The following is a 12419-nucleotide window of genomic DNA, read 5'->3' on the forward strand; positions in this document are numbered from 1 at the left end:
ATTATATTTTAGATATTCAAAGAGAAATCTCAGAGCACTGTGTATTTTATTTGGGAAGCCTGACTAGAAAGACCCTTACCCAGAGCATCTAGCCTTGCTGTAGTAAGTAACTTATCTAGGGAACAGTAATTCTCTTATATTCAGTTAGGAATATAGTGAAGCTTAGTTTAGATATTGTTTTTCTTTATTTGTCTGAGTCTGTCCATCAATGTTGTTTTCAATATTTCCTGTGATCTGAACTCTGTGGTTTACTGTGAATATATATTCAGTATTTTCATGTACTTTTATTATTTATTATAAAATATCTTTAAAACATTTTTTGTGGCTGGTCCTTATACAAAGTATCTAACCTTGGAAAGTGCTTATATTTGTTTGGTGACACTGTATGGGGCACTCCAGAAGGCCTAGCCATCTTGGTGAACTACTACCATTTGTATTAGTATTAACATTACACAGTATAATTGGATACCCTTTCAACAGCCTTCTAGTAGCTGACTGGTGGCAGTGATAACTACCCTATAGTCTGGGCAAAGTTGGTAGAGTGGGTAATCTGTGCCAGCCTTTCCCAGGTGTGTGTGTGTGTGTGTGTGTGTGTGTGTGTGTGTGTGTGTGTGTGTGTGTGTGTCAGCTACTTAGGGCAGGAACACGAAGCACTGGGTTTACAGAGAGGGTGCTGGAGGACTTGGCTTTGACACTTGGCTGAGGACCTAACCCTACAGCTGTACCAGTGGGGAGTCTTACTGGGGACCTAGAGGGAGACAGATAAAGAGACATCCAGGCCCCCAGGCTGCGTTTGTTCCCTCTGTGCTCTTAAGGGAAATTGTAATTGATGCAGAGAGGTCAGTAATTTGAAATACTGAGTGTATCCATTTGTATTCCAAGTGCACGTCCCTTTCCAGTATCAGTGGTGAGGATTCATTCTCCTTGATTACTGACCCAGCATGGGAATGACACATATTGGTGGCCATCACATAATGGTAGCAGTGGTGGGCATCACGTTTATTGGTTGGCAGTGGAGAGATCATCACATGCTCACATACTGGTGAGCAGTGATGTGGATATTGAATTTCTATAGTCTGTAAGTAGTGGTCACTAAAGAAAGGTGTACTCTCAACAGCCACATGGTAGACATTCAGAGTTTCATATCACAATAGTTTTATTTATTTACTTTTTGTTAGCTCAATTAGTCAGGGAGAGCAGGCAAGGATGTCAGCAGAGAATTATGGCAAGCTGACAACGACCAGTTGGCTGAGATGTCCCAAGCCAAAGGACTGGGACATACCAACCTAACTAAAGAGGAAATGATTGCAGCCTTAATCACAGCTACAGCATATACCAGCAATCTGGAAGGTAACCAGTCTGTTGATGGGGACTTGCAGCTCTAGGAAACAGGACAGTTCAACTTTTCCTCAGAGGACTTAAAAACCCATCTGGAGTTAAAGAGACTTGAACTGGAGGCCAAATGGTTGGAATTAGAATCAGCAGAGTGAATGTGACATTTGGAGGCTGAAGAAAAAGAGAGCTTCTGATGTCTGGAAGCCGAAGAAAATGAGAGGCAGAGGCAACATGAAAAGGAAATGCTGACTCTTCACCAGTCATGGAGGTAATGGGGAATGGAGTAACTGTACCCCAGAAGCAATAAAGGTCAGTAAACTTCTTCATTACCAAGAGGGTGATAATTTTGATAGTTTTATTCATACGTTTGAAAAAGTATGCAAACAGTATAATGTTGACTGAGGGTTCTGGGTACAGTTCCTCACCCCCTTACTCCATGGTAAAGCTGTAACTGTTGTTTCTAAATTATCTGATACTGATTGTTTAGATTATGAAAAAGTGAAGCAGTGTTTCTTACAATGTTTTAAGTTAATACATGAAGCTTACAAAAACAAGTTTTGTGAGCACAGATGCAAAGCAGATGAAAGTGTATGGAATTATATTGCTGAACTAAGCACTTATTTTCATATGTGGGTGAGTGAGTGTCAGGTCACCACTTTTTCAGGGCTGGCAGACCTTTTGGTGAGGGAACAAGCCTTAGCACTTTGCCTGAGGACATAAGAAGCTGGTTGGCAGATAGGGAATGTAACTCTGCAGATGAGTTTGGGGAAAAAAGGAGACCTATACCTAGCAAGCAGGGAACCACTGCACAGGAAAGGGAAACCCAGTGCTGCACATGGATATAAGGGAACCCATGGTGGGCAGCCTAAACCACCCCAACAGAGACCATCAGTAACAGGGGAAGCCACTAGTTAATGTATTCTGACAGGATCAAGGGTTAAATGTTTTAAATGTAACCCGTGGGGCCATGTAGCATATAGATGACAGTGGTAAGTTGTCTGAAGACAACAGGGGTACCAGACTACCAGCAGAGTTTATATCTGATCTTGGTGGATTCAACACAGGCCACTGCCAAGAAAGACACAGCCTCTGATATAACCATTGTGAAGCCTGCAGTGGTTTAAGAGGAGCAGTACTTGCTTGGGTAGCCCACTCCAGTCAGAGCTTTAGGAGGGATCCCATTCCAAATGCCTTTGGCAGTGTTCCCCTTGACTGGGAGGGTGGAAAAGGAAGCAAGCAAGTAGGTGTGTTTGAGGATATCCCTGCAGATGTCTTGATAGGAAATAATTTTGATAGTGTAACACCTTGTCTGTATGGAATGACACGCAGTCAGGCTTGGAGACAGGCCTGTGGGAGACCCAGACAGACCGCACATCTGAAGCCAGGACTGGTGATGTGGCTACTTCAGGGAGGGAGCTAGTCTGTAACAGTGTGACTGAAGGTGAGCCACAGCTCCTGGTGGGTACTAATGTTCCCTTGGACAGAGTGACTGCAAAGGCAAATTTGAGTAGTAATACCCAGGCTGACAGTGAGGCACTGCTGTCAGAGGATACTAGACTTGCTGTGGAGGAGGAGCTGGAAAAAAGTTACAAAAAGAGATTAGAGACAGGCTCAGCTTTCAGACCTTACATTACAAGGCTTAAGGGAGTTAGCTGGGGAGGCATCTGATTCTCAAGGAAAAAGGGATTCTGAATACTTGAACAAAGGGTTACTGTATAGAGTGTTGATCCCTGAGGGAGGGCTAGAAGGTGAGGTAATACAGCAGTTGGTAGTTCCCAGAACCTACCATCTGGCACTTCTAGCCATAACCCATGACATTCCTTTTGCAGGTCATATGGTCATAAAGCATACCAAGAGATACATTATGCAAAATGTTTATTGGCCTGGGATTGCCAGGGATGTGACCAACTTGGAACCAAACCAACAAATACTAAGGAAAAAAGCACATGGACAACAGCAATTAGTCCACATTCTATTATGAAAGTAGAATGTCCACAATTTTATAACAGCAAACCAGTTCACGCTTTATTGTAAAAGTAGATAATCCACAAAGTTGTTGACCTAGGTTTCGTCCCCACAACAGGACTTTATCAGAACAGTTAAAAACTCACATACATTCCTTTTACACCAATTAATTAATGGTTAGAGTGTCAATTGATAAAGACGGGCCTGTATGATCAAGACCAAGTGAATGTAGTCATCATCCTCATGGAAGCAGTATTATACAATAATTTCTTGTATTTCAAAGGGCATTTTTATAAACAAGTTATTGGTGTAGCGATGGGGGCCACTTGTGCCCCCATTTATGCCAATTACATAATGTCCTTTTGGGAACAGGAATATGTATTTCAAAGTGCCCATAACAAGTACATTAAACAATACACGTTTCCTGGACGATATTGTTATCGTCTGGGAAGGAAATTGTGAGCAGTTAAAGGCATTTTTGAACTACATTAATAGCACAGTGGACTTTTTAAAAATTACTTATCAGTACAGTGCAGACATGATAACATATTTAGATATCATATTGACAGTAGATAGGGAATTGAAATGTTTGAAATCCAGCATCTATAGAAAAATCACCTTTTCCAATTCATATTTGGATTACAACAGCTGGCACCCTCACCATCAGAAAAGGTCCATTGTTAAGGGTCAGATGGTGAGGGCGGCCAGAATGGTCAGTAATGACCAGGAGTTCCTTACAAAATTGGAATTTATGATTACTATGTTTAAAAGAAGGGGATATCCAGAGACCCTATGTATGGATGTTAGGGAAGAAATAATTCGGAAAAGGAATGGTATGTATAAGGCAATCCTGATAGAGGCTGCCGGGCAAGTTTCTAATCAATTTTCAGTTAATACTGATAAAGTAGAATTAAAAAATAAAGGTGAATATTTATTATTTGTCACTATTTATAACCAGGATTCAGATTGGTTCAAGTGGATGGTAAAGAAAAACTGGGTCATCTTACAGTTAGACAAGAATGTAGAAAGTAAGATGGGTGGTGTCCCCAGGTTTGTGTTTCGGAAGGACAAATCCTTCAAAGAGATCTTGGAGAAGAGGTCCCATCAACAGCCATCTAATGCTGGGAGAATGATGGGTAACTTTAAATGTGGGAGATGCAGCACATGCAAACACATTATGGAAATGGGTAAAAACATCAAAGTGAATAATTATTTTATCTCCCTAATGGGGCATTATAACTGTTACACTCAAAATGTGGTATATTTAGCCAAATGTGAGGCATGTCCTGCATTCTATGTGAGAAAAACTTCCAGACACTTTAGGGAAAGAATCAATGAACATGTTTTGGGACATCAGGCATCTTAAATCCACCAATGCCCTTGCCAGACATATTGCTGAATATCCAGAGCATTATTTTAAATTTTGTGTAATTCAACAAATTAAAAATGATATTCAGGGTAAGGTATTAGATGTTCATCTAGATATATGTGAACTCAAATGGCAACTTAGGCTGGATGCCCAAAACTATCCGGGAATTAATGGTAGTGTCAGCATTGCCCCTATATTGAAGTTAAAAAATATACTGGGAAGGTAGGTGGCTAAGCTAACACCGGATTAGTTTAGGTTAGTATGTCTATTTGGGGTGTCATATTTATTACTTTAGAATTATAATCTTTATATGTATGTGTTAAATAAAATGACAATAGTACTATGAATTTTATCAACAATTTTATTTATATAAATATGTTGAATGCATTTTTACTAAGTTTTGAGAGAATATGGTCATGTTGCTTTAAATAATTTGGAGGGAAATTAAATTGTGTACTGGGTGGGTACACATACAAAGGAATGTATGTGAGTTTTTAACTGTTCTGATGAAGTTCTGTTGTGGGGACGAAACCTAGGTCAACAACTTTGTGGATTATCTACTTTTACAATAAAGCGTGGACTGGTTTTCTGTTATAAAATTGTGGACATTCTACTTTCATAATAGAACGTAGACTGATTGCTGTTCTCCAGGTGCTTTTTTCTTTGGTATTGCCAGGGATGTAACAGGGTACTGCAAGACCTGTGAACAGTGCCAAAAATAGGCAAGACAGGAGACAAGGTCAAAGCTCCTTTAGTGCCTTTGTCTATGATAGAGGAGCCATTTCAGAGAGTAGCTATGGATATTGTTGGGCCTCAGAATACCACAAGTTCCGCAGGGAAGTAGATTATGGTAGTAGATTATGCTACGAGATACCCCAAGGTGGTGGCTCTGTCCTCCATTGAGGCAGAGAAGGTGGCAAATGCTTTGCTAGAGATTTTCAGCAGGGTAGGTTGCCCAAAAGAAATACTGACTGACAGAGGTGCCAATTTCATGTCAGACCTGCTGGCTTGTCTGTGGAAGTGCTGTGGGGTGAAGCACCTAAAGACAATCCTGTACCACCCCCAGACTAATGGTCTTGTGGAGAGGTGAAAAGTTATGCTAAAGACCATGCTATGGGCATTTGTAGACCAGTTTAAGAGGGAGTTGGACAAATATTTTCCCCATCTATTGTTTGCTTACAAAGAGGTACTCCAGGAATCCACAGGTTTTTCACCCTTTGAGTTGCTGTATAAGCATAGGGTGAGGGCGCCTTTAGATTTGATTCATGATGAGTGGCAGAATGAGGGCAAATCCCACAAGGAGTCTGTTGTGGTATATGTCCTAAACCTCACGACAAGGCTTAGGGAACTCATGGGCCTGGCCCATGAGAACCTGGCAGGAGGCCAACAGCAGAAAAAGGTCTGGTATGACAGGAATGGTTGAGCTAGAGAGTATGCTGTGGGTGATAGTTCTCATTCCCGCCAAACACAATAAATTGCAGGCAGCTTGGGAGAGAACCTTCAAGGTGGTAAGGAAGGTCACTGATGTTAACTACATGGTAGAACTGCTAGGTAGGAGGCAGGGGCACAAATTGTACCATGTTATCATGATGAAGCTTTACCATGAAAGAGAGGCCCTTGTGCTGTGTATTTGCAGTGGATGGCAGGAAGGGTCTGAGGTGACTGAGCTCCTCAGTGAGGCTCTGACTGACACCTCAGTGGAAGGGGTAGCAATGTCCCAGTGACTATCTCCTACCCAGGTTCGAGAACTCCGAGCAGCGTTACAAGAGTTTGGGTACATGTTCACTGGGAAACCAGGTTGCACCCACCTGGTGCAGCACCATGTGGATACAGAGCCCCAAAGACCTATAAAGCAGGCCACTTACAGGGTGCCTGAGCGAGTCAGACAGATTCTGATGGAGGAGATACTGGAGATGTTGGAACTGGGAGTAATGCAGGAGTCCAGCAGTCTCTGGGCCTCCCCAGTGGTGCTGGTACCAAAGAAGGATGGCAGTACTAGGTTCTGTGTGGACTACAGGAAACTAAATAGCCACACAGAGTCAGAAGCTTACCTGATGCCTAGAACAGATGAAGTCCTAGAGCAGCTGGGTGGTTCTAAGTAAATGACCCCTATTTATCTTACCAAGGGTTACTGGCAGGTGCCCTTGACTCCTAATGCTACAGAGAGGTTAGCCTTTCTGACTCCTTTCAGCTTGTATGAGCTCATGAAGATGCCCTTTGAGATGAAAAATGCCCCGGCAACTTTCCAGAGGCTGTTAGATTGTATCCTAGCAGGAGCAGGAGATTATGCCCTTGCTTACTGGGATGATATTTACATCTACAGCCATTCCTGGCAAGAGGACCATCAGCATGTCACAGAGGTGTTGGGCTGACTGCAGAGGGCAGGGTTGACCATTAAGCCCAGTAAGTGTCAGGTGGGTATGGGAGAGGTCTCCTACCTGATACATAGAGTGGGGAGTGGTAAGATCAGGCCAGGACCTGCCAAAGTAGAAGCCATTCAAGCATGGTCTTCCCCTGTTAGCAAAAAGCAGGTGAGGGCATTCTTAGTGACAGCTGGGAACTATATAATGTTTGTCCCTAATTATAGTACCATAGCTACTCCCCTCACAGACCTGACAAGGAAAAACAGGCCAGATAAGTTAGTGTGGTCTCCAACTTGTGAGCAGGCATTCTGGAAGATTAAAGAAGCTTTGGGAGGACCCCCTGTGTTAGCCAGTCCAGAGTACAGCAAAAAATTTGTTGTGCAGGTGGATGCTTCATACCATGGGGTGGGGCCTGTACTTAGCCAGGTTGCCTCAGAGGGAGAAAAGTACCCAGTGGCATATCTCAGCCATAGACTCCAACTGAGGGATGAATGCTATGCAGCATTAGAAAAGGAATGTCTAGCAATAGTATGGGTACTGCAGAAATGTCAGCCTTATCTGTATGGAGGAAATTTACTGTATTTACAGACCACAGTCCCTTAACATGGTTTCATATAGCCTAATTCTGGGAAATGCCACAGGTGGCAGGGTAACGAGTGACCTGATTGTGGGTGTCCCAGAGCCATGCCTGGCATCAAACCTTCTAGCATACCTGAATATTTGCTCCCTTACATTGTCATCACAATAGCCTCTCCAAGTCACTCATGCACAATGCACTAGTGTGCTTATCCAGCATAATTCTTCCACTGTCCATTCAAAGCCCCCTTCCAGTGCTGGTTATACTGGGCATGCCATTGCATGTATCTGGCAGGCTGCTATGTATTCTGTACTGGTGGTTGCATATGTTATGTAATATTATTGCCCACACAGTGCCTGTGGCCTGTGTTTATGGTATTTGTTTTCTCTGTGGCTGTATCCCTAAGGCATGGTCACCAGTATGATAGGTAATGCCCTGTTCATTAGATCAGGTCTGACATCTTACTGTACTTTCATCAAGCACATCATGTGGCATCAAGTGCTTCTTTAGCCAGGCTCCATGATCCCTGCAGCCACTGTTTGCAATGCATGCACCCATGCCATACATACAGTGGGTTAGGGTAGGCAGTATGTAATCATGTCTCTTGGGCACACTATTTGCTGCAGTAGCGTGATCTGATGGGTGTTCTGTATGCTTTGCACTGCATATGTAACATTATTTTACTCTTCTGGCAAATGTTATTTCCTCATGGACTGGTACATATTAATGATGACTGTTTTCTCTTGTATGTCTCTCTCTCTCTCTTTCTCTCTTTATTGCTGCCATTTTTCCTCTTATTTGACACTTGTCATTTTGCTGTGGATGTGATGTGGCACCTCAGTGACCACCTGCCTTACCTTCACCTACTAAGTCTCCAGCTGTCTCCATGCTAATCTCTCTGCTGCATGACATAGGTCTGTGGTTTATGCATGTAACTTTTTTACAGAAATTGCAGAGGAATCATATTATGTATTTAGTCCGTTGGTGTAACATTCCAAAGCTGCAGTTAGCAGACCACAGCCTGTAAACCCCAGTACAATCCCAGCCAGCCTTATGTTAGTCAAGTTAGCTGGTGCCACCTGAGTGTTTGTTTTCCTACATTTGCATAACTCTGGTTTATCTGTTATTCAGCTTCTTGATGATCTTGACTCACATATCATTAAATATTATTTGATATCATGACAATCAACATCATAAATCAACAGGAATGTGCAATAATTATATTCTTTATCACTTGTTGGGCTATGTTACCTTGCAGAGTTTTCTGCCATTTAGACCTTTAATTTAGGCTTTTGATATGTTTATTCTGCTTTGTGTTGTATTATTTATGAACAGCCTTTATTTTTCACTTGGGTCAAACAAGTACCAGTTTCAGTTCATATCACCAGTGGCTTAAGTCTCTACATGGTCCATTATCTGTGCACTGTCAGATGGAACACCTGTCCTCAGGATCTTCTACTGCCAAGTAGTATATGGAGTGCTATGATTATGCTCTGAAAATGGGCTCATAGGTTCATAGGTGTATACTAGGCTAATGGCCCTGGAGCCTTTACAAGCCTAGTCTGTAGAAGTGCCCTGGCATTGTGCCACCCGAACTTAGTTCCTATTGCCTCTATCACGTAGAGCCACTGGAGTGATCCCCGGGGTGAACTTTCTATTTCCCATCCACTCATCAAGATTTCTCTTGAAGAGGGCCAGTGAGGTGCTCTGCTTGACATTTATGGGAAGTCTATTCCATAGCATGGGCAGTCTCTGGGTTATGAACCTGTCCCTCCAGCTTTTTCTGTTGTTTGTGGTAATGAGATTGAGGTCTCTGGACATGTGATGCAGAGGGATTGGGATTTCTTTAGATGTAGCATTTCTAACAGAACGGGGTCAGACATGGCTTTGTAAGTCAAGCAGAGATTGCCTCTTAGTAGATGATATGAGACAGAGAATAGCTGGTGTTGTTTGAGTCTCTCCATGTAGGACATGTGTTTAAGGCCTAGGATCTTCTTCGTGAGGTACTTTTGTGGCCTTTCCAGCTGTTGCATGTGTCTAGTGAGGCACATGCCAAATGGGGCATTACACTCATTGATTGGCCTAATGAGGGAAGGGGGACATGGACAAGCTTATTAAGCACTCTGTTAATATTGGGTCTCAAGTAGGGATTGCTGACCAACAAAGAACAATGGCAGAAGATAACAGCCTTTAAAGTAGTTTGCTGTTAAGAGAGGCATTATGCTTCAGCCTGTTTTCTGTTAGACAGCACTGAAGTGTTTTTACAGCTTTCCAAGTCTTTGAAAGCTGGTAAAACACTTTACATTTCTACACTTTTTCTTAGTAACTGGTAGTACATGGAACAGATAAAGCTCCATGCACTACAAAGAATTATGATTGGGTCTCGCTGATCACAACCTGTATTATTTGTTATGAACATGGATGCCAAGATTTGTTTAGCTCTTGAAGTGAATTTCTTGGCAGTCATATCTCTTACACATAGCAAGATGGTTATGATCAAAAACTTAATCATAATCCTCTATGTTAATTCCTTAGCAATATCACTGCTGTTTGCTCATCTGTTCTAAATGCAAGTTCTGTCCTGCCAAAAATCTGAGTATGAGAATCATTACAACAGAGCAGTCAAAGTCACCAAAGTATCAGGCAGAGACGATCCAAGTCAGTCTGCAGCATTTGAAACTGACAGTGCTAATTTTGGTAATTCACAGATATCTGGGGTGAAGTTATAAATTATGTCTACTAGTAGCTTTGGGGTGAAGGGTTTCCCAGTTGCTGAATTAATGGCATGATCCTTCAGAATAACAAAAAGTATACAACAAAGGATCATTACTATGCAAAAATGAATACACTGATTGGAGAGCCCGACCAGTGTGCCCATTGTAAACTGATATATACCAACAGAAAAAAATCTGGCCAATAAAGTATCACTGAGCAGCCAGAGTAAAATATGAGAAAATTCAGGTATGTTCTGCAAAACTAAAGAAACAGAAACATACCCAATTTTCCTCATATTTTTGCTTTCTCCTTAATAACATTTTTGATTTTTTTGAACAGTATAAAAAAACAGCTATGGAAATTAATGTATGTCCCTTATACATGCACAGTGTATCAGCATACAAAAGACAACGCTGAAGAAAACTTAAGTGCTTATTTATCATGCAGGAAGGTTTGTCCCAAATAAATAACTGGTGCTAAAATCATGGACTGAAACTAAATGGCAAAAAAATGCATTATTATATCCTTTGGGAAGTCATCTACACCAGGGAACTACCCCATTGACAGTATGAAAATATGCCGCTGAGACATACCTCTCAACCTGGAGACATAAAATAATGCATTATTATATCCTTTGGGAAATCATCTACACCAGGGAACTACCCCATTGACAGTATGTCGCTGAGACATACCTCTCAACCTGGAAACATCAAATAATGCATTATTATATATTTTGGGAAGTCATCTACACTAGGGAACTACCACAATGACAGTATGGCGCTGAGACATACCTCTCAACCTGGAAAATCAAATAATGCATTATTATAGCTTTGGGAAGTCATCTACATCAGGGAACTACCACATTGACAATATGGCACTGAGACATACCTCTCAACCTGGATACATCAAATAATGCATTATTATATCCTTTGGGAAGACATCTATACCAGGGAACTACCACATTGACAGTATGTCACTGAGGCATACCACTCAACCTGGAAACATCAAATAATGCACTGTTATATCCTTTGGGAAGTCATCTACACCAGGGAACTACCACATTAACAGTATGGCGTTGAGACATACCTCTCAACCTGGAGACATCAAATAATGCATTATTGTATCCTTTGGGAAGTCATCTATACCAGGGAACTGCCACATTGACAGTATGGCACTGAGACATACCTCTCAACCTGGAAACATCAAATAATGCATTATTATATCCTTTGGGAAGTCATCTACACCAAGGAACTACCTGATTAACAGTATGGCGCTGAGACATACCTCTCAACCTGGAAACATCAAATAATGCATTATTATATCCTTTGGGAAGTCCTCTACACCAGGGAACTACCACATTGACAGTATGGTGCTGAGACATACCTCTCAACCTGGAAAATCAAATAATGCATTATTATAGCTTTGGGATGTCATCTACACCAGGGAACTAAAACATTGACAGTATGGTGCTGAGACATACCTCTCAACCTGGAAACATCAAATAATGCATTATTATATCCTTTGGGAAGACATCTACACCAGGGAACAACCACATTAACAGTATGGCGCTGAGACATACCTCTCAACCTGGAAACATCAAATAATGCATTATTATATCCTTTGGGAAGTCATCTACACCAGGGAACTGCCACATTGACAGTATGGTGCTGAAACATACCTCTCAACCTGGAAACATCAAAAATCTGGACAAAGAACCATGAAAAATAGGTACAACTGGTCAAAAATCTGGACACTGATTAACATGGAATTTGAATACATAATTATGTAACCCTGCCTACTTCATTGGAATTGTGGAATACCAACATTCAAATACAAATTAAAGAACAGACAAAATATTAAACACAAAATATATCCAGAACTATAGTGTTTTATTTATAGTAACGTTTGAACTTGTATAAAACTTTGAACTTCCCCTCCCCCCATTATTTAATGCTTTATCCAGATGTCTTGTGTTAGGAAGTTGAGCGGTATGATCCCAGTGCCTCTAGAACCATTGCACCATCATAAAGCACATATGCATTCCACAAAACCTCAAGGCTGTCATTCATGTTAGGTGCAAATGACTGCACATGTC

Source organism: Protopterus annectens, chromosome 4.part1 (assembly GCF_019279795.1).
Source record: "Protopterus annectens isolate FY-2018-M chromosome 4.part1, PAN1.0, whole genome shotgun sequence".
NCBI classification, from domain to species: domain Eukaryota; kingdom Metazoa; phylum Chordata; order Ceratodontiformes; family Protopteridae; genus Protopterus; species Protopterus annectens.